Genomic DNA, 21,993 nt, shown 5'->3' with positions numbered 1-21,993 from the left:
AATTGCAGTCAGAAGTTTCTGAATTGTCTGTATGGAAACTCTAGCCTTCAGGAACAGCATGGGTAACAAGTCACTGAGAATAGAGTTGGTGATGAGGCTGCTTTTACAGGGCTTTGGTCCACAGGAGGAAAAAAAAAAACCCAGAACAAATTCTACCCACATATAGAAGGAACTTAATTACCTAGTCGTCTCCAAGAAAGTGCTAAAGTAGGCTGCTGGTAAATGCACCTCCTTTTCTTTCCTACTCCCACCTTACTTTACTCTTACCTTGCTTTAAAGAAAAGTTTCTTACCACCTTAAATTCCTAGTATATGATTGCCTGCCTTGCCTTCCTTTTCATGCGAGAGCCCTGAGAACTACAGCACTGTGTCCACAACATGTTCAATGATCTCTCTGCCAAGGCTGTTAATTAGTCCATCCATTACTCTGCCTCAGCAAGTTGCATCTTGCTTATCAGCTTTGCTTTCTTACTACTAGACTTGAACCAAATTTGGCCCAACAACACAGGGATTACCATTAGTGTTCATCCTTTACACAGCCCCTATTAATGTAGGGCTTACAAACTGCAGTATTTAATGTGTTGCAACTATTAAATGTTCTTACCAGTTTCACCAGCAGAAAACTGAGGCAGAGTATAAGCTGCATACCCACAATCCCATGGGAAATACACCTAAAATAATGACTCAACTTCAAGTCATTTAAGTCCCATGCAACAGTCACACTTTCTCCAAGTTCACATTACCATATTGAATCCTTTAAGACTGCTCAGGTGCCTAAAATCAGTCACATGCTCAAAGTAAGTTGTTGATAGGAGACCCCCCCAAAATATTTCATACTCATTTTCTTAAGCAGTGCTGAAGAAACTAAAAACTCCTGTTAATAAGGCACCAAGCAACTTTTCATACTGACAGTCTCACCTTTCCCATATCAAGATCCTGAGCAATCTGCACAGCCTGCTCCCAGAGTGGGCACTCACATCCACCACATCAGTAAAACAGACACAGAGAAGGATTACTCAGGGTGGACACTGCACAATTTTAGTCACTTGTGTCCAATTACGAAAAATCTGCAGGGGCCAGAAACAAGCCATTTTCTTTCAAGACATTGTCATGCTGTGCATCTGATCAACAAGCAAGCAACATGCCATGGCATGAAATAACTCATGAAGCTCTCTGACTAGAAAAATAAGTTTTCTGAAAAAAAAACCCTATATGAAAGCACATGCCTTTGTCAGACTCTTACTGGTTGCAAGCCTACATCTCCCAGGACTACTTTTTATGAAGACAAAAGCAAATATAATGCTGGCAAGAATCCCACACAGCTTGTATCTGTCCAAATAATCAGCTATGTTTTTAATTTAGTTGCAATTTAGACAGCTAGCTTCAACATACTGAACAAGGCAGAGTTGTTTTAAAGATGCTCTGAAAGTGAAGGGAGAGAAAGACAAACCATTCAAAAGCAAGGGCAGCGTGGTCAGGCAAGCTCCTGGGATCTCTATGGAAAAAGAAAAAGTGTTTGGTGCCTTCAGCACTCATAGATCCTAAACAGCTTGGGAAGGTGGGGAAAAGAACAGAGCTCTTCCCGGAGAGCTGGGGGATTTTTTTATTTTGGAACAAAACTAGCATTTGTCTTTATATTTGTCCTTGAAGCTGGCCAAGACCTCTTTGATCAATAGTATCTCTTTGTTTTGTCTCCTTTAGCATTGTCAAATGCTGTCTTTTCTTCATAAAACTTTGCTTATTTCTGCAAGAGCATGCAAGGAGCTCACATGCCCCTAACAGCACAGAAAAAGAGGTTGCATGAAAATCTAAAGTACTTGGAACAGGTAAGCAACAGTCACCAACAGAAAAAAGAGGAGGTGGGTGCTACATGTGGATGCACTTGATTCACTAAAGCTCAGATCTCACATTCTATGAAAAGGTTTAAAGTTCACATTACAACCAAAGATTAACTAAACATTTTGCTTTTAAAAGAAAACAGAAAAAGCTTGTTCTGAACATATTTTACTTCTAGATTATACCAGTATATATAAAGCACAGTAGAAAGACTTATACTGCATGCAGTTTACTGGTCTAATATTAGTGTTGCTTGTGAAAGAACGGTACCATTGCAAAGTATAAAGGGAGCAATAGCATTTGCACTCACACAGGTGACCAATCAAATAGAATCTCAAAAGATGACAAAAGCTCTCAATAAATTTTTGGAAGAGACTAGAAATCTGAAGCAGAGAACTGTATCCATGAGGAACAAAGATTAAAAAGCTGCCCTAATGTGCAGGAACAGCCATGACAGACTTGGACAGGCTTCTTGACTTCACAGCTGCTCATGGCAAAACCCAAAGCAAAGCCCTGACCGATACCATTGCACAGGAGTGTTCGCCTCAAAGGCGTGCAATAACCATAGCTCCATGAGCTCCTGTGGCCTGAAAAGTCACTTCAGCATACATCCGTATGCAAGAGGGCAGCTCAACTCTCCAGCAGTCATGCTCCAACAGAGCTGGACTACTCAAGAGCTTTGCATGGACTTTGCTTAATGCACTACAAACAGGCAGACAACAGTCATTAGTCACTGAAAAACAACCATCATTTTTGTACTCAGAAGAGCTCTGGGACATAAGGTGACCAGGGTATTACAAGGAACTGGACTTCAACATTTGGACTACTCTTTTCTACTGTTGTATAATTTTCTCTGCTTCCACTTAAGCACTGCCAGCCATCCCTGACCAAACTACTGCACTGTGAATTCCTAAACATAAGAGCATAAGCATAGATCACCCCTAAAATGGCAAGAGATGCACAGATGATGATCAGTGATGCCTCTTTAACCACCCAGGCTCTGCAGAGGAGTTTTCAACACTCATCACAAAATGACGAATATTAAAATACTCGTTCTGGTTTCTCTGAAGGCATTAGGGACTAGCCATGTAATGGAACACAGACATTCCTAGATTTCATCTCACCACTTTCACTTCAGTGATCAGTTTTAGTCTACAGCATAGAAGTAACCTAAAATGCACCAACAACTGAATTAAATTTAGGACTTACAGAAGAGTTTCAGCCATTCTAAAAAAGCTTTTAACAAGGAAGATTTTATTTTTAAGAAAAGCTTCTTAAGATGGTCTTAATATTTATTGCTTTTTAGTAACAGGAATAGGAAAAGGAGTAAGAGGCATGATTTAAACACAGAGAACACTCAGTGGAGCTGGAGTCTGGAAACGGTCTGTGCAACTCAAATGCTCTGTGAAGCCCAGTTTAAACAAAACAAAACAAAACAAAACAAAAAAGGCAAAACACTTAAAAGCACACTGAAAAAAAAAAGAAAAGAGTGCCTGATGAGACAGGCTCTTTTCCCTGTCAGAGTTTTGGGCCATTTGCTGAAATGAAGCAATGGTACATCTAACACTATCAACTATTTCAGACCTGTAACTAAGGCAGGCTCCTACTTTGCATTCCCCCCCTGCCCCCAGCACCGCTTTGAAGCAGTGGGCTCTGTTTCAGCTCAACAGGCAGAGCACAAATGAAACCAAGTTTATAGAAATTGAAAGATCTGATATCTCTGCAGCTGTGTTAGTCACGTTGACCAGTAACAACCTATTAGTCCTCAGGCGTGCATCACTCTAAATACATGTGCAAGCATCTGTCTGCTTCCTCCCTACCCATCAGCCACAGACTCCACTGTACAGCTGTACTGCACTGCTTCCCTTCTCCAAGCACACTCTGCTTAGAAACCTGGCTGCAACGCCACCCTGTGTTTCATCATTTCAAGGAAAAACGGTAATTACTGTTAGGGTAGACACTCATTTATCGTTTTCATCTAGATTTCCTTACCCCTAAGTATCAATTCCCTTCTACAGCTGAGATAGCAACAGCTGTCCAACAGAAGTGACAGCTTTAGGGAATTCTTATATCTAAGTTCTACAAGCCAGTGTAGGCCAAAAATACTGGGAACAATATATTCAAGCATATAATTTGTTCCAAGATAACTCTACAAAAGGTAGAAGTTTGACCTTCACCCTACTCATTCCTATCCTTACTTCCCTTAGACTTCAGACTCCACAAAATGCTTCATTAAAGACATATAGGTATATTAACCATCTTGATAGCACCTGCCACAAACAGTCCCTGAAGTTCATGCAAAACAGTCAAAATACTGCTCTCCCACTGGATCCAGAGAAAGAGTTTCTACTGATTTCAACACAGCTAGGAACTAATAGGACATCTGCAAGCTCTGGAGGACTGCTGCCAGAACAAAATTCTGCCTATTCTTGTTCTTGTAGATATTTCAACACCTACAGTTTGCTTTAGCGAATGAACAGGAAGAGGAAACAGAGTCTAGGAGGTTCCTAGAGCGTGTGGCAGAGAACTTCCTGACACAGCTGGTGAGGGAGCCAACTAGGGAAGGTGCTCCGCTAGACCTCTTGTTCATGAACAGAGAAGGACTTGTGAGCCATGTGACGGTTGGAGGCCGTCTTGGGCAGAGTGATCACGAAATGATAGAGTTTTTTGATATGTGGAGAAGCGGCGAGGGGGGTCAGCAGAACTGCCACCTTAGACTTCCGGAGGGCAGACTTCGGCCTGTTTAGGAGACTGGTCGACAGAGTCCCCTGGGAGGCAGCCCTAAAGGGCAAAGGAGTCCAGGAAGGCTGGACATTCTTTAAGGAGGAAGTCCTAAAGGCGCAAGAGTGGGCTGTCCCCAGGTGCCGAAAGACGAGCCGGCGGGGAAGACCACCGGCCTGGCTGAACAGAGAGCTCTGGCTAGAACTCAGGAAAAAGAGGAGAGTCTATGACCTCTGGAAGAAGGGGCAGGCAACTCAGGAGGACTACAAAGGTGTAGCGAGGTTGTGCAGGGAGAAAATTAGAAGGGCCAAAGCTGAGCTAGAGCTCAATCTGGCTGCTGCCGTAAAAGACAACAAAAAATACTTCTTCAAATACATTAGCAACAAAAGGAGAGCTAAGGAGAATCTCCAGCCCCTAGTAGACGGGGGAGGGAACACAGTGACCAAGGATGAGGAAAAGGCTGAGGTACTTAATGCCTTCTTTGCCTCAGTCTTTAATAGCAGGGCCAATTGTTCTCTGGGTACCCAGCCCCCTGAGTCGGAAGATAGGGACGGGGACCAGAATGGAGCCCCCATAATCCAGGGGGAAATGGTTAGTGACCTGCTGCACCACTTAGACACTCACAAGTCTATGGGGCCTGATGAGATCCACCTGAGAGTACTGAAGGAACTGGCAGATGTGCTCACCAAGCCCCCTTCCATCATTTACCAGCAGTCCTGGCTAACTGGGGAGGTCCCAGCTGACTGGAGATTAGCTAATGTGACACCCATCTTCAAGAAGGGCCGGAAGGAGGATTCAGGGAACTACAGGCCTGTCAGCCTGACCTCGGTACCGGGGAAGCTGATGGAGCAGATCATCCTGAGTGCCATCACGCAGCATGTAGAGGATAACCAAGGGATCAAGCCCAGCCAGCATGGGTTCAGGAAAGGCAGGTCCTGCTTGACCAACCTGATCTCCTTCTATGACAAGGTGACCCACCTAGTGGATGAGGGAAAGGCTGTGGATGTTGTCTACCTAGACTTCAGTAAAGCCCTTGACACGGTTTCCCACAGCATTCTCCTGGAGAAACTGCCTGCTCATGGCTTGGATGGGTGTACTCTTCACTGGGTAAAGAACTGGCTGGATGGCCGGGCCCAAAGAGTGGTGGTGAATGGATTTTACTCCAGTTGGTGGCCGGTCACAAGCGGTGTCCCCAGGGCTCTGTGCTGGGGCCAGTCCTGTTTAATATCTTTATCAATGATCTGGATCGAGTGCACCCTCAGTAAGTTTGCAGATGACACCAAGTTGTGCAGGAGTGTTGATCTGCTGGAGGGGAGGAAGGCTCTGCAGAGGGACCTGGACAGGCTGGATCGATGGGCCAAGGTCAATTGTATGAGGTTTAACAAGGCCAAGTGCCAGGTCCTGCACTTGGCCTTGCTTTCCTGCACTTGCTGTCCTGCCACAGCAACCCCATGCAACGCTACAGGCTTGGGGAAGAGTGGCTGGAAAGCTGCCAGGCAGAGAAGGACCTGGGGGTGCTGGTTGACAGCCAGCTGAATATGAGCCAGCAGTGTGCCCAGGTGGCCAAGAAAGCCAATGGCATCCTGGCTTGTATCAGAAATAGCGTGGCCAGCAGGAGTAGGGCAGTGATTGTGCCCCTGTACTTGGCACTGGTGAGGCCGCACCTCGAATGCTGTGTTCAGTGTTGGGCCCCTCACTCCAAGAGAGACACTGAGGGGCTGGAGCGTGTCCAGAGAAGGGCAATGAAGCTGGGGAAGGGTCTAGAGCAGAAGTCTTATGAGGAGCAGCTGAGGGACCTGGGGTTGTTCAGCCTGGAGAAAAGGAGGCTGAGGGGAGACCTCATCGCTCTCTACAACTCCCTGAAAGGAGGCTGTAGAGAGGTGGGGGTCGGTCTCTTCTCCCATGTAACAAGTGATAGGACGAGAGGAAATGGCCTCAGGAAAGTTGCACCAGGGGAGGTTTAGACTGGATATTAGGAAATGTTACTTCACTGAAAGGGTTGTCCAGCATTGGAACAGGCTGCTCAGGGCAGTGGTTGAGTCGCCATTCCTGGAGGTATTTAAAAGCCGTTTGGATGAGGTGCTTAGGGACATGGTGTAGTGGTGGTGTTGGTAGTGTTGGGTTTACGGTTGGACTCGATGATCTTAAAGGTCTTTTCCAACCTATACGATTCTGTGATTCTGTAACAGGATTCGAAGCCATCATTAAGTAATACAGATGCACACAAAATCATATATGAACCATTTGAGCAGGGATGAAATCATCCTTCAGCCCAAAGATCTTTCCTACCCATCCTGCTTTCAAACTGTAGCAACAGCCTACTTACAACAACCTCATCCAGCAAGAAAATTTAGAAACAAGTTTTCACATTACCTGTTCATCTTAGCAGCATTGGAGGAGGAAGACTATTGCCCAAGCCTTATTTCTACAGAGAAAAAAAAAAAAATATATATATATAAAAGTATAGTAGATCTCAGGTATTAAATATGAGAGCAAAAATTGCAGCATTGACTGCAGGGTTTACACATTGAAATTAGCTTGTATGTTTAAGGATACAGTTTAGAATTTCCAAAGAACTACAAGTAATAAATGGTCTTGCAAAGCAAAAACATTCTTGACAGATTAAAACTGCTTTAATCTAAAATAACGTTTGACCCTCAAATTAAGCATGCTTCATTCACATTTTGAAGGAACTTCCAAAAGGGGAAAAAAAAAAAAAAAGAAATCAAGATTATAACAAGAACTAACCTCAAAGCTGAAAGAATTAAATATTTAGAAGATGCCAAAGAAAAAGCTGTCATATCCCCTCCTATGGATTATGAAACATTCATTTATTAGTTTGATACCCTGACAAATTTTATTTGCCCCCAAACTTTAGTTGAAATAGAACAAGATGAAGTTTTTTCAAGACCTAACTTGCAGGAACTTCAGCAAAAAATCATTACTTTTTCTAAATTATACTTGTTCTTGGAACTCCTGACAAAAAAAAAACAAAAACCAAAACCAAAAAACAAACCCAAAAACCCCCACAAACCTTGGAGCTGATTTTAAAACCCCTGCTTCCACTTTTTCCCCATCCCTTCTTAGATTGTTTTACCCCTTATGCCTTCTACTCTGAAAGTCTACTCTCCAAAATAATTCTGTTTTATTAGAAATGAAATACAATTCTTATAATTAGGACATAAGAACATCTTCCATGACATCCAAAACTTCAGGGTTTTGGATGGAAACCATGAAAAAAAAAAAAAAGAGCACAGAACCTAGAAGCACTACCTGAGATCAGGTTATCACTGTATCAGCTTGCAAGAAGATAATGCTTTCTCCAGAAAAGTTACCCGCTGTCTGGATCATCATCTTAAACTGCAAAGGTACAACTAGATAAAAAAATCCTCCAAAGTTATCAAAGTAACAGGAGCCTTAAATACTTTTGTTAGTGTCTGTCACAGTAACTCGCCAAAGGACGAATGCATACATTGCCACACTGCTTCAGACCAAAGGTTCATCTAGCTAGAGAGAAAACAATACCAAGTTGTAAGCTGTTCACTAGAATGTAACACTGTATGAAGATATTCAGGGATTTTTTTTTTTTGCCAGTATCCCATTTGAACACTCTGGATTTAAAAAGGAAATGAATTGAAGGGGCTGGGCAGGAGAAAGAAAAGCCTGCTATCAACTTTTTATATACCCCAAGCCAGGTGCAAGCAGATCAGGAAGGTCAAAGGTGCCCAGGAACTGTTTGGAACCAATGCAGCATATTACAGAATGCTCCAGGTACTTAATAAACTGACAAAAGAGATACCAGCAAAGCCCTAGGGCTTTTCTGTCAGTTTAGTCTTTGAGACTAACCTGGGTGTTGGCCTTTTGGATAACTTCTTCACTGTCCTGGCACAAAGTCTTACAGAGTTTTCCAGAAATGACTTGCTTTGTTTGAAAGATCCTCAGTCAGCCCAAAGTAACTGAAAGCAACAACTTCTTTGGGGAAAGTGCTGAGTCAGCAAAAAGTTTGAATATGGTGAGGGCTTCCTGAATTCAACACCTGGGTGCATTCAGAAGAGAAGCATTTTTCAAGGGACATGGCTTGGAAGAGATGACTGATTAGGTACTGCTGGAGCTGATGAAATATTATCAAGTCAGCTGAAGAAGCAGAGGCAGAAGGGTCACACAAAAAGGACCTCTGGGCAAGTAGAAGTGAGGAGTTAGCTAAAAATAAAACAAACCAAACTCTACCACACTCACAAGTGAGGCCATGAGCACCTAAGAAAAGTAATGAAAAGGCAAGCCTGCATAGTATTTCCCCCCCAGTAGTCTCCCAAATTCAAACTGTTTTCACCTCCAGGAATTCCACAAGCTTGATGCTGTTTGTTATATTGTAACCCAACTGCACAGCCTGGTTTCTCCACCCCATGCCTAATCTAGTTATTGAATCTCCCTGTCTCACGCTGATGATGGATTATTGTGTCTTCCGTTCTGGAAACAGGCTGTTGAGACATGGAATAATCTTTGTAAACATTTTGATTTCCACAGACCTATTTTTCATCTCCTACAGCTTCTCAGAATCCACTGAAGATGTATGTTCGCATGCTAGTCTACCCCTCCTAGGAGGTTATTACCCTTAATACCAAAAGTTGCACACTTTAAAGACAGTCTTCTTTTCTTGAGGTTTTCTATCTGAAACTGAACTAAGTAAGATTAAGCAGCTTGTTTTTCCCTTCAATTGATGTTTACTTTCTGTTGGTGCACACACAACAGTATTTCCTTAAATTGCTCAGAGCAGTATGAGGCATTATTAATTCTAACTGACATGAGGAGTCACGCATTTCATATTTATACTAAGGCACATACACGCCACTCATTTTCAGTTCTTTTGAGAAAAGGAATCAAAAATGTCCATTGACTAAACAAACTGTCCAGTAGCATAAATACTTTGCCTCAAGTGCTTCAAAATGTTTGAATGTGAGATAAGAGGCAGCTGTTACTGCCTTCCACAGCCTGCACTGAGAACAATAGATGTGGTTCTTCAGATCTGGTGCTGTTCCTTTCACAGCCTAGAGATGTTGCACGTGCTCGGAGGATGGTTTCCTGTTGCTTCCCTGCCCAGGCATCACCAACCACATCAGTTAGCAGGCACAGAAAATGCACCTTTTAAGTGTGCCCATACTGAGACACCAGGTTCTTTGACCTCTAAGGATCAGTTTTCTGAATGACTTCATTACAGGCGTAAGTTACCCTTCCCTAAGCCAAATAAACCAGATTTAACTAAAGACAAGAGTAACATGCAAGTTTGACAACTGGCACAAGATTTAAGGGCGTTAAGGAAAACTGGAAGACAATGCAGAGATTCTTTGCACAGCACCCACTATTCCAAAAAGGTGATACAGCCCAGGGAAGAGCAGGATAACTCCTCTAAGAACTAGCATACTTCTCCTAGCTAGTGCAAATGCCATAAGCAGAAACAAATTATACTCTTTTTCCCCCCTTTCTCAAAATTAATTTATCACCAGGAAAATATACTAAAGACTTAAAAGAAGCTTTGCTCATTTCAGTGCATCTCTTCTCCCTGATCATACATTACTGATCAGAAACCACATACGCCTTTCTCAAAACCAGACAAGGGGTTTTTTTAAGGCCTGTCAGAAAGGACTTCAGCTATCTAGTCCCTGTAATAGCCATGCAACTTAGTCTACATATGTGATAGCCAAGACCTTGGAGCTGTATCTGTTAGTTTTGACCAGATATTTTTAGAGGGTAGTTCATTTTGCTTGAAGACACACACACACTGATTTTTTATTAAGGATGCATCTAGAAAGTGTGAACTAGCCTGGGGCATTTGGGCCACACCAGCAGTGACATACACTGGCAAATAACCAATAAACTGATTCTACAGTGCTAATCCTGCTTCTTCAGACTATACAGCAGCCACTTAGACAGTCTGCTCATCACTAGTTCAGGAGAACTGATCATTGTTTTCCTTAGCATTGAATTTTTCCTGTAAACTCTCTTTGCTTATTTTTGCCACAGACTTCAAAGGCAGATTACTCTAGAACTATACAGTTTTCAAGTCAGAGAAGGAAAAACAAGTATCTTTTTAGCTTCAGCTTGCATCAATTCAGTCCCCTTTTCCTTGTTTTCAGCTCAAATATGTACTTCAAACACATACTGCCAAGCATTTCCTGGAGTATCAGTACTTGTAATTAAAACCACACCCTGGCTCAAGCACCCATATATGAATCTCACCAAAACACACACCTGTTTGTCTTTGCTGGTCAAGGCTCCCCCATGTTGACAATCAAGGAATATGATGGAATTTGGGGATCAAAGTTTTTTTCCACAGTTGTTTCACCAAGTAACAAACACATGTGAAATTTACCAACTGGACAGCTGGGCAACACAGACAAGAAATTTAATCCAACTAGGTAAACTACAGACTGCTACTGGACTGCATCCTTGTTCCTCCTGGTTGGTGTTCTCCTCCAACCCAGCTGGACCTGTTGAGTACATACCATGCATAGAAGGTTCCTACCTGAGAGTTAGAAATCAAGCCCTTCATTCTTCATATGATTGGCTGAGAACTGGTGATATTGAGCCTTCCACACAAAGTACTTCATAAACATGAAGTAATAAGTCTTAATCCAGGTGGGAAGTAGAGAGGCTGACTGCACATGTATACCTCATATCAGAATCAAGCTCTTCAATGCTTAGGACTGCAGACAACTCAAATTTAGAGCTTCATTTTGGACCCACACCTAGTTTTAGTGTAACAGTGTGCATCATTTTAAGTTTTCTTAAGATCAGCTTCCACGGAAATATACTCCTTTGACACAACTAATCACTTAGAGTATCTGAGGGCCAGATCCCAAGCTGATTTACTGGCTTGGCTGCCTTTAACCCATCAGACATTTGCATTGCACCACTTCCTAGTGAGTAGCTCTAGATTGCAACAAGAGGGATGCAACCAAACTTTCTGCCCCAGATCTGGCAATGACCACCTGAGTTATGCCAGTTGTCCTCAGATTCAGCTGCTGCTGCTGAAGTATTTCTGTAGTGACAGGTGGTCTCACTTCTAAAAAAATTAGCTGTGAAGAATCCAGGAATGATTTTTCAGAAGCTTGAGACACACAGGAACACTTTAATCAGTTCATAAGTAATTATAATATAGTTACAGGTGTTCTATTCACATTTGACTTAGTCACTAGTGGCCATGTCCTTTGGAAACTGAAGGACTTGGGTCACATGCTGAGAATGTTACCAGTTCTCAGCCAATCCCATTTACACACTACCATCAACATCCTTGACTAAATTCAGGAGGGTGAGAAATGCAGATCTCCGGACATGCTTTCATGCTGTTATAGCTATTCCCACTTTCCCCTCAGCAAGATGTTAGGGATGAATTATTTGCTACAGCAAAGGAACTCCAATTCTTTATGCTGTGTGCTCTGGGGTCAGAGCACTGGGATGTTTTAACAGTCCTACTAAGAGTTTCTGAAAGCCGTAACAGCAGCTAATGGATCCACCAGACACAGCTTCTTGAAAATATCATCAAGTTGGCTAATGGAAACTCCAGCCCTCCTCTCCCTGTTGTTTCATACATATAAGTATCATTTCACTCATGTTAAGCATAAAACGCTGTCCCTCCACTCACATTTGATTCAGTGACAGATCTCCAGTTCTATTTCTAGGGCAATAAATTAAGCATTGATCAAGTTATGTTTACATTACCTCCTAAGGAAACATGGGTGTGAAAAACCAATCACAAAATATGGAGTCTGGTGTCTAAAACAGAGTTATGCCTCCCCTTGGTTTGGAACAGCATATATAAAGCTTTGCTTTGGGCATTATTCCACTAGCTGTAGGATAAGCTTGTTGTTATTATGGCTAACTACACCAATTTGTATGAAATACCAGACTTGAGCCTTCACCTAAAAACTCAACCCAGTTCTTTTGTTACTGAAGTTCAGATACGTTCCCTCCATCCATTCCAGGCTGGGACTAGGAACGCTGAAATACCAAAAGCCCATTTCTCTGTGGTGCTCACCTGAACCATACTGTTATGCAGCTGATGCAACAAAACAGAAAACCAGGCTGCCTGCAAAAAGCTGCCCTTCCATTTCCCTCACAACAAATCTCTGGTCCAAAAGGTTTTTCAATCCTAGATTTATAAATTCATATTTAAGTGCACAAAAGAATCAAAACAAATTAAAAAGCCCCTAAATCCACCAATGAACTGATACTGGCACAGCCTGCTCCAGTAGCTATAGTCTCCATCACACACCAAGAAGATAAGTTCTTGAGACTTCTCTCTCATTTAAGATTTTCCATGAAAGGAGACCTCAAGAACCTCAAGTTTCAAGCAGATGCACTACCAGCATAACTAAAGTTCCTCATATGGCTATGTCAATCATGAAAACTTGCAATCCAGACTCCAAATGCTCAGGGTTACATCCTTTCATTTAAATTCATTAAATTTAAATGAAATTAAATTTTGCTTTAAATTAAATTTACCCCAGCAGGTAGAACAGGTAGAGCAGTTTCTCCATCTCAAGAAGGAAGAAAGCATCAGCTGAATAGAGAAAAACAGAGGAAGATATTTTTCAGAAGTTAGACCCTTGTGACATCCAGGAACTCTGACATCTTTTGGGATTACTGTCCATCTGAAAATCCTGCCAGGTTAGATACATGGAAAAAACAAGTCTTTCAACACTCCCTAATGCAGAGTTTATAGTTCAAACCTTGTTTCCCACTAACAACCTTTGATTACTTGCCATGGGTGGAGTCCAGCAAGTACTTCCTGTTGAGCAGCACATGCCCTTGTCCTTTGCAGTACTACGGTATCTGAAAGGTGAACAGTAGAAGCAGCAGCTGTTAGCACATTTGCAGATCAGTAGAAGCATCATACCAGATGGAAATTACCTTATCTGTGCCAGTAAAAACTGAAGACTTGGCATGTGATAGGGTGCTCTATTCCTGCACTAGAATCTGCTTTCCAAAAAGCAAAGACAGCACACATGAATGTTGTTGACTTAAAAACCAAGTCAAGGGGAGGTCCAGATGGCTGTGACATTCCACGAGTATTCTGTATATATGTAGGACAGCATCACAGTCGTAAAGCATAAGGTGATATGAACACCAAACTGAAATGACTCTTTAAATTACCATGAAAAGCCAAGCATATCGAAGAGAAGTAGCATCAGCCCTTTCACAGGGAAATCTGAATTCATATCATCAATCTTGTGCTTGCCAAGAGCACAAGGCAAGGATGGAGAGCAGCCTCTTCAACAGATGGCATGTTCTGACACTCATTTTTCTAAAGCTCTATTTACCCACTACACAATCTCACCAGATATCCTCAGCTTTCACTGAAGTCCAGGCAATCTTTTATAACAGGGAGGGAGAGCACACAGACTTTGGTTAATGCTCTGTCGAAAGCTGACTTTATGGTGGGGTATTCTACAGTAATTGCATGAAACAAAACATGCACTCTTCACTTCAGCAAAAAATCCTATGAGGCCAATAAGGTCATTTACGTAGTTTTAACCTTGCACGACAACAAAACACTTGAGTTTTCTAAATATTCACATAGATGATACTGGCTTCTGAACTATAACTGATTCTAGCCTGAAAACAAACAGAAACTGAGCATCTTAAGGCAGAGTTTAGCAGGTCAAAAGATTTTCAGGCTAGAACAGTGCTTTATAGGCCAGACTGAATTACAAAAGCAAGATCTCGATCATGTCTTACTCAAGAGGTACCAAGTAACACAGGAATCCTCACAGACCACATGAAGGATGTCTGCTTTTCCATCAAAAATTAAAAACTTTTAAAGCCAAATCAGTTTTATTAAGCTGACCAAAGCCCTGATCGTAATAATTTTTTCCCCTCTGAAGTTATGCACAACAGCATAGGAAAGAGACTATATAGTGATACGGTGAGCTAGTAGATCTAGTTGGCCAGGCAGAAAGTTATTCAAAACAAGCTATTCAACCTCCTTGCACTTTGGTACATTCATGTTTCCCACCTTCTTTTAACCTATTTCAGTTATGAGGTCAGGACACCACCAGACATATGCCCTTTGTTGTGGATGGTCTTCAAATTCCAGCATAACACAGGTGAGTCCTGTTCACCCATCACACCAATTCTTGGCACAATCCCTTGTAAGCATAGAGCCAGGAGCACCCTGCACCAATTACCAATCCAATACCAGTCTGCATAGGTGAAAAATGATACAGGAAGCAGCCAATGCTAAGTCCACTAGAAATGTAGGGGGCAAGGCCATGAAAAACAAAGTGGATAGTATGGAAGAGGGATTAACTGGCCTTTCTGTGCTTGAAGCCCTCAGTGAGAGCTCAGACAGACCATGAACAGAACTATCAGAGTGGCAATGATTGGGGTAATTGACACTAGGAGGGGATTTTCCTCTCATTGGGTCAAAGCTTTTATATTGTATGGAAACACAAACACACAGTGCATCTCAGGACGACATCTTTAGAGAAAGGGGAAGGGATTCTTCATTTTATTTCTGTTTATATAGGTTGAATTTCTTTGTGTTAGCCTGGGAAATAAAACTTTTGATCTTTTTTCTCCTAATTAGGATTCTCTCATACAGTCCATGAAATCCTTCCAGTATGGAAAGACTGCAAGAGGCAGCAGGCAGAAATTGCAGTCTAATTTTCCACTGTATCTTATAAGGCCAATTCAAAAAAGATTGACGCTACCACCTCCTGCAGCCCCTTGCCACTGAAGCTCATGCCAGATATCTGTTCTTGGAAATCCACCCTGGGTCACCTGCAAACATAGCTGTTCCTCTCATTTGAGGACAGCATCATGACAAAAAACCCGAGAATTAAATCCCAATGGGACTAAGTGAAATTAAAGCAGTCAACAACTCCAAACTTGCTCCCTTGAACTTGACATATACTGAAATAAGATGTGCCTTACTGTTATTGACTTTCCATTTATACCTTTCCACTAGTAATTGGCCAAAACTCCCAATTCCAAAGCCAGCCGAAATCTGTAAGATGATCAGACTTAAATCTAAATTTTATAGCCAGTGTCCTATTGGCAAATAAAACATTTTGAGTAGTTATCTTCCCACTTGCAAACACGTTGAACATGTTGATTGCTGCACTGGCAAAAAACGCAAAGAATATCACAACAAAGCTCCCAAGCACAGATCACTGTAAAATATGGCCATTCAGTTGCACCAGACCTTTTGACTGGAAAAATGGCATTCATTCAGACCTGAGGATAAAATTGATTAAAACATTAATAATCCTTTCTACGTACAAATGATAATCCATTGAAATCAAAGCATCTCCAGTCCACATTCATATTTACATACATGAAAGATGCAGATCTAAGCTACCTGAAACTTAACTGTGCTTAATGCAATTAGTTACAAAACAGTTTCAGAATCTATGGGGTTAGGGGAACTTGTATAGATTCTAGGTCAACAGTTAGTATTTAAAAAACCTCCCTAACTGTGCTAAGGCATAACACTACACAAAACCCTCACAAATCTCGCAGCTGGAAAACATAAGCAACCTGCAAATAATTATCTCAACAACTGCACTTATCCTTCATATTTCCACCAGGCCATCTTGGGTGAGGTGATGTGTTCTTTGAGACATGAGGGTGAATTCCTGATGAATGCTGACAAACACTCCCTCAGCTAAATAGTTCTTCTTGAGTAAATTGTGTGGCAGCTCAGTGAATCACAAGCGGAAGATAAGCTCACAGCTGCACATAGTCATTTGTGCACATGGTTGTGGGAGAATATAGATGTGCCATGGGGAAAGGAAACAAAGCAGAGGAGGAAAAAAACTAAGAAAAAGTGTCAGGCTAGAGAACTGGGACACAGAGTGACTAGACATTACTCATTTTTTCTGGGTATACCTTAAAAGATTCTCTGAACTTCTGAGTTGGGAAGTTTCTTCAGTTCCTCTGGGCAGACAAATTACAAAAGTTCATCTCACATGAACAAGCATATTTGCAAGACTTCTTGTAAGTCCAGTGACTGATCACCCTACTGCCTCCTGACAGTTTGTCTTTTAGTTTTAGCAGGAAGCAGCTTGTTATTAGTATACCTATAAAGAACTGAGTGGATTTGCTGCAAGCATCAGTCTTTTGGCTGCCATTAAATAAATAAATAAGCCTCAAAACAGAGATCTTCAGTTGGAGGACCAGTTTAGGCTTTTCCTTGCCTCATGCACATGTGCAAACCCTCCCACATGGAATGATTCTAGCAGCATACATGTATCCCTAATTCTGTAGCAGCAGGAACCTCTCAACAGAGAGAGATGATAGCAAAACTATCCTCAGCATCTTTCACAGGCAGGGAAGCCAGCATGTGGCTGAATCCTCCTGCATTCCAGCCAGCAGCATTGAGTGTCCTAGAGCATTCCTCTGAGGACAGCATGGACAAACACTGTGCTTGGATGAGAATGAGAAACCACTGCCTGAAAAACAATCGTTTCCATCTTCTCATGTTTATATTTTTAAAAAAAATCAGTTGCATATGGGCTTTGTTGTGCCAAAATTGCCACCAACATAATGAAAGAAACCAAGGAAATATCATTCAAAATAACAGGCCTCTAACACAGTGCATTAGCAATACAGGTCCCAAAAAACCACAACGTGCTCCTCCTGGAAATAGTTATAAAACACCACACACACACCTCTCTGTAATAAAAGTCTGAATTTTCCAAGGCACACAAGTGAGCTGCGCACACCCTTTCATGTAAGATCCTATAGCCAGTCTAGCTTCTTATCACATCTGTGGCACTACTCTACATCATATTCTGCTTAAGTTCATTTTAAATGAATGTATCAAAGTTGTGGTTTCTGCCACTGCTGCCAAGTTAAAACACCTTTGCTCCTGCTGCTGCCACCCCCTCCCTTGATAAGAAGAACAGTTTATGTTCAAATTCAAGAAAACCTGTCTAGTCACTGCAACAAAAATAGGTGACTAAAACATGCTGAAGATTTTATCAGCTCTGATAGTTCAAATCTATCAAAATAAGCAGAAGTGGGCACACCAAAACAGCCTGCATTTTCAAATTTAAACAGAGCAATCTAAAGTGTGATTATAGTAAAAAAATCATGACTTGTAAATAATGGGCATTGCGCAAATATCACAGGTGGACAAAGTATCACAGTACTATCAATTACAAAGTCAAGAAGTTTAGAGTTAAGAAATGCCAGAATTCAAGACAGTTTTTGCAAGCTTTGTAAGAACCAGGCATCGCTAGTTACATTCATGAGCATGTGAATGAAGAACAGCTTCACAAACGTTGGGGTTATCTCCTTTGAACTCTGACAAGGCAATTAAAACTCAACAAGAGCTGGTTTAAAAAAAGAAAACCAAACAAAACAAAAAAAACAAAACAAAAAAACCCCACACTCAACAAAAAAACCCAAACAACCAAATACAGAGAGACAAGACCTTTTCATCTGTTAATGTCATTTTGGGAAAACAGTGAAGTAGTCTGCTGACAATAAGCTAGACAGGTAGCTATTCTCTAACATTTTGGATGGAAGGCACTGATTTCTAGGAATATAAACAAAGAGCAAGAAACCTTAGGCCTCTTTATATACAGCTGGTTCTATTAGCCCCATTAATAACCTTTATTTCTCTGTTTTGTTAGAAAACCAGACATTCTAAAACATCCTCATCTTTCCAGGGCAGATAACAGCAACATCCTAACTTTTTATACTAAGCACAGGTTATATATAAAAAATACACACAAGTCACTATACACAAGCTCAGCGTGAATTAAGAAAAATAGTAACTTAGTCCCATGTTAGTTACAATCAATATTTATCTACTTTAACAGAGCTATATTAGACAAAATCTTGCTTTTGTTGTATAGAATTTTAAGTAGACATGAGGCAAGATAATGCAGCCACAATGAACAAGAGACAAATTTTTAGTTAACAGGGAAAATGATACTCTAATGTGATTGGTGCTCAGTTCTCCCAAGAAAAATGCATGGAAATTGAAATTATAACAATACACACACCAAAGGGATCCTCAAGAAAGTTGCAGCATGGGATCTAGAACAAGAAGATAGGACCAAGAACACTTTATATTTTATGAAGGAATTCTGTGATAAATATTAGATAGACTCTGTTTGAGCAGGAATCCAAGATGCTCTCAATGACATTCCCTCACCCCCTCTCTTCCCACGTGATCTTGAGTCAGCACAGTTTCTATAACCAGCCAGTCAAAAAAGGTGATTATCCTGCTGTGTTCAGCATTGGTAAGGCCTCACCTTGAATACTGTGTGCAGTTCTGGGCCCCGCAATTTAAGAAGGATGTCAAGGTCCTTGAATGCATCCAGAGGTGGGCAACAAAGCTGGTGAAAGGGCTGGAAGGCATGTCCTATGAGGAGTGGCTAAGGACTTTGGGCTTGTCTAGTTTGGAGAAAAGGCTTGAGGGTCGACCTCATTGCTCTCTACAGCTTCCTGAGGAGGGGAAGTGGAGAGGGAGGTGCTGATCTCTTCTCCCAGATATCCAATGATAGGACACATGGGAATGGTTGAAAGCTGAGCCAGAGGAGGTTTAGATGGCACATTAGGAAGCATTTCTTTACCGAGACGGTGGTCAAACACTGGAACAGGCTTCCTAGAGAGGCAGTCAATGCCCCAAGCCTGTCAGTGTTTAAGAAGCATTTGGACAATGCTCTTAACAACAAGCTTTAGCATTCAGTCAGCCCTGAAGTGGTCAGGCAGTTGGACTAGGTGATTGTTGTAGGTCCCTTCCAACTGAAATAATCTATTCTGTTCTAAGAGTAGTGGCAAACACCGCTCAAGAGCCTAAAGACAAATGGTAAGGAGATCCTCCTTGGAGAAAGACAGTTTTGAACTCACCTCATCATGAGCAAGTTCTCTAACCACACATATAGAGCATGGTCATATCCTCCTGTAACTGTAAGAACACAAGTGCAATTTCTTTCTGAAGAAGGTAATCACTTGTGCTTGTTCCAGGACATGCTTCTGGACTGCAGATCTTGACAGAAATTGAGGAGGAGCCTTCCTTGCAAAGTTAGTGCTTCCTCCAAAATGACAGCATCAAAGAGGAAATCCTGTTTTCATTAATAATCCTCTGACAGGTAGAATGGAGGGCTCCTACTCCCTGTATTTGTGTTTCAGATCCTGTCCTGAGGTACTTTATACATTGTAGAGAAACCAGGCTTTCAAGACTTGGGAATAATTTCTTCTCTATTCAGCTTGGGGACCTCTCACTCCAGACCTCATCCCTAGTGTATAAAAGATGCAGTGAGGAAGCAAGCACATGCTACTGTAGCTATAGAAATGTAATGGCTAGATGCAACAAGACTTCTGAGAGCGCAAGTTTGAAGCCACATTCTCAGCTGCTGCAAGTCAGCACACACAGACTCTAGGGCTCAAAGCCACAACTAGTGTGTTACCAAAGAAGTATTCTCGAATTTATACTGTCCAAACCAAAGTAGATCACTAACATCAATTTCCTCCTTTTGTTGTTGTTGTGTTTGAGGTTTTTTTTAAGCAGTCCCAGTCTTCAGTTGTCTCTCGCTTGGGTGCAAGGTACAGCATGAGATATAAAAGGAATATCCAAAGCCAATTTTCTCTTTTTGAGAAAGTTAATCTATTAATATTAAATGTCCAAGTTAATAGAACAATTTCTGTTTTGGTTATGTCTGTTTACAGAACACTACATATCCAGAATATTAATTTTACTCTTTGCAGTCTGAGTAACTGTAATAACGCAAGAGAACATTTAATTTCAGTGCATTTACAGCACAGATGCTGTAGTCTGTCACCTTGCATACATGCTGTCATTTAACACTTATGCAGAATGCCACCAGGCAGAACATTTTGCATCTACTTTATAGTGTTGTAAAAGTTGTATGAGGATCCAGCCCCCCCAAAATATTTCCATTACTATTTTCAGTGCTTAGCACTCACAGTAGTAATCCTCACAGAAGTGAACATCACTCTTTAAACTGAAATCAAACATCATTCAGAGCTAAAGACTTATCACAATGTGAATGTGAAAGACCGACTAGCAACTGCTGTGGCACTGAAGGTTTAGGTCTGATTGAAAGACCAGAAAGGAGATATTTATGCTTTGGGGAAAGCACACCCTCAGGCTGTTTCCCCACCAAGACTACAGCAAAGCTGACAACCCCCCTACTTCTGTCAGATAAAGAGACTCTAGAAAAATGAACCCAGGCAGACAGTACACAGCACTTGATTTTCCTCTCTGAAGTTCAGTGTTATATCACATATATCACCACAGGACCCACTCAGTCCAGGGCTCAGAACACCAAGATTTTGAAATCAAAAAACATAGCTGTTTTACATTCATCTGCCTTGTAAAATAGTACCTAGGAAGGGATGGAAAGGAACACATGGCTCACAGATGCTTGCTCTGTAGACTCTTGAAGGAGTTTTGCCTGCAACACTTAAGGGCCTATCGTACTGCCTTCCAGTGACAGTTGATGTTCTAAAAGCAGTAGAGTGACTTCTGGAAGTTAACTGTTCAACTTCAGTCTTGGGTTACCTCAAGTTCAATGAGAATTCTTCATGAGAGTTTTCTCCAATGGAGAAATTCTCCATGAGAATGAGCCAAGCCAAATTGTTAAATAATTGCAAAACAGCTTTGGGTGGGGAGGGAATGTTTTGCATCTCACTTTGTGGGCTTCAGGGCTATGTTTTCTTTAACAGAGAGTTCAGTCCTCATGAAAGCAATCTACATTTGCAGAAACCAGCCCATACTCTCACGTTTTCAGATTCAAAATGGGATTGGTTATAAATTCTGTGTTTCCTTTTCATTCCAAACACAAGCAGAATAATTAGATTGGGAGCTTCTGCTTCTATCTGAGGCTCAAAGCTCAGTTCTTCCTTCCCAGTTACACTATGGGTGTCTCCATTACTCCAAATAATTAAGCACTTTGCAGAAGGCTATTAAAGAGCCTTTGACTGGGGTTTCATCTGTATCTTATTTTATTGCATGTATACCTTTAACTGATGTCCAATAAAGAATGAATTTTATCCAATGGGGAACTGTAAAAATATGGAATCCAAAGCTGTAAGCATTCACTCTGCTACTGCTATAGCTAGGAACATTTCCAACAGCACAATGCTTTCTTGAAAAGTCATAATTTAAAAGGTGACCTTAGGTGATATTTCTCAGAACTAGTACAAGAGTGATAACCTGAACATATTTGCTGATAGACTACCAAGAGAAAGCAGACAGACTGCTATGCCTTCTGCCATCTCTTCAGAATGCACAAAAAGGTGAAGTGGAATTAAATAGTGAGAAAGAGAGTTTTGACACAAAACCATGGAGTTGTTCATAACCAAAAAATGGTGCAGCTGAAAGCTAATGGACTATTCTGCTTTGAAACTATTTGCAAATTCATGCCTAAGTGAAGTGGTCATTTTACGTGCTGGATTA

Source organism: Ciconia boyciana, chromosome 18 (assembly GCF_034638445.1).
Source record: "Ciconia boyciana chromosome 18, ASM3463844v1, whole genome shotgun sequence".
NCBI classification, from domain to species: Eukaryota; Metazoa; Chordata; class Aves; order Ciconiiformes; family Ciconiidae; genus Ciconia; species Ciconia boyciana.
This window is presented reverse-complemented; position numbering follows the sequence as displayed.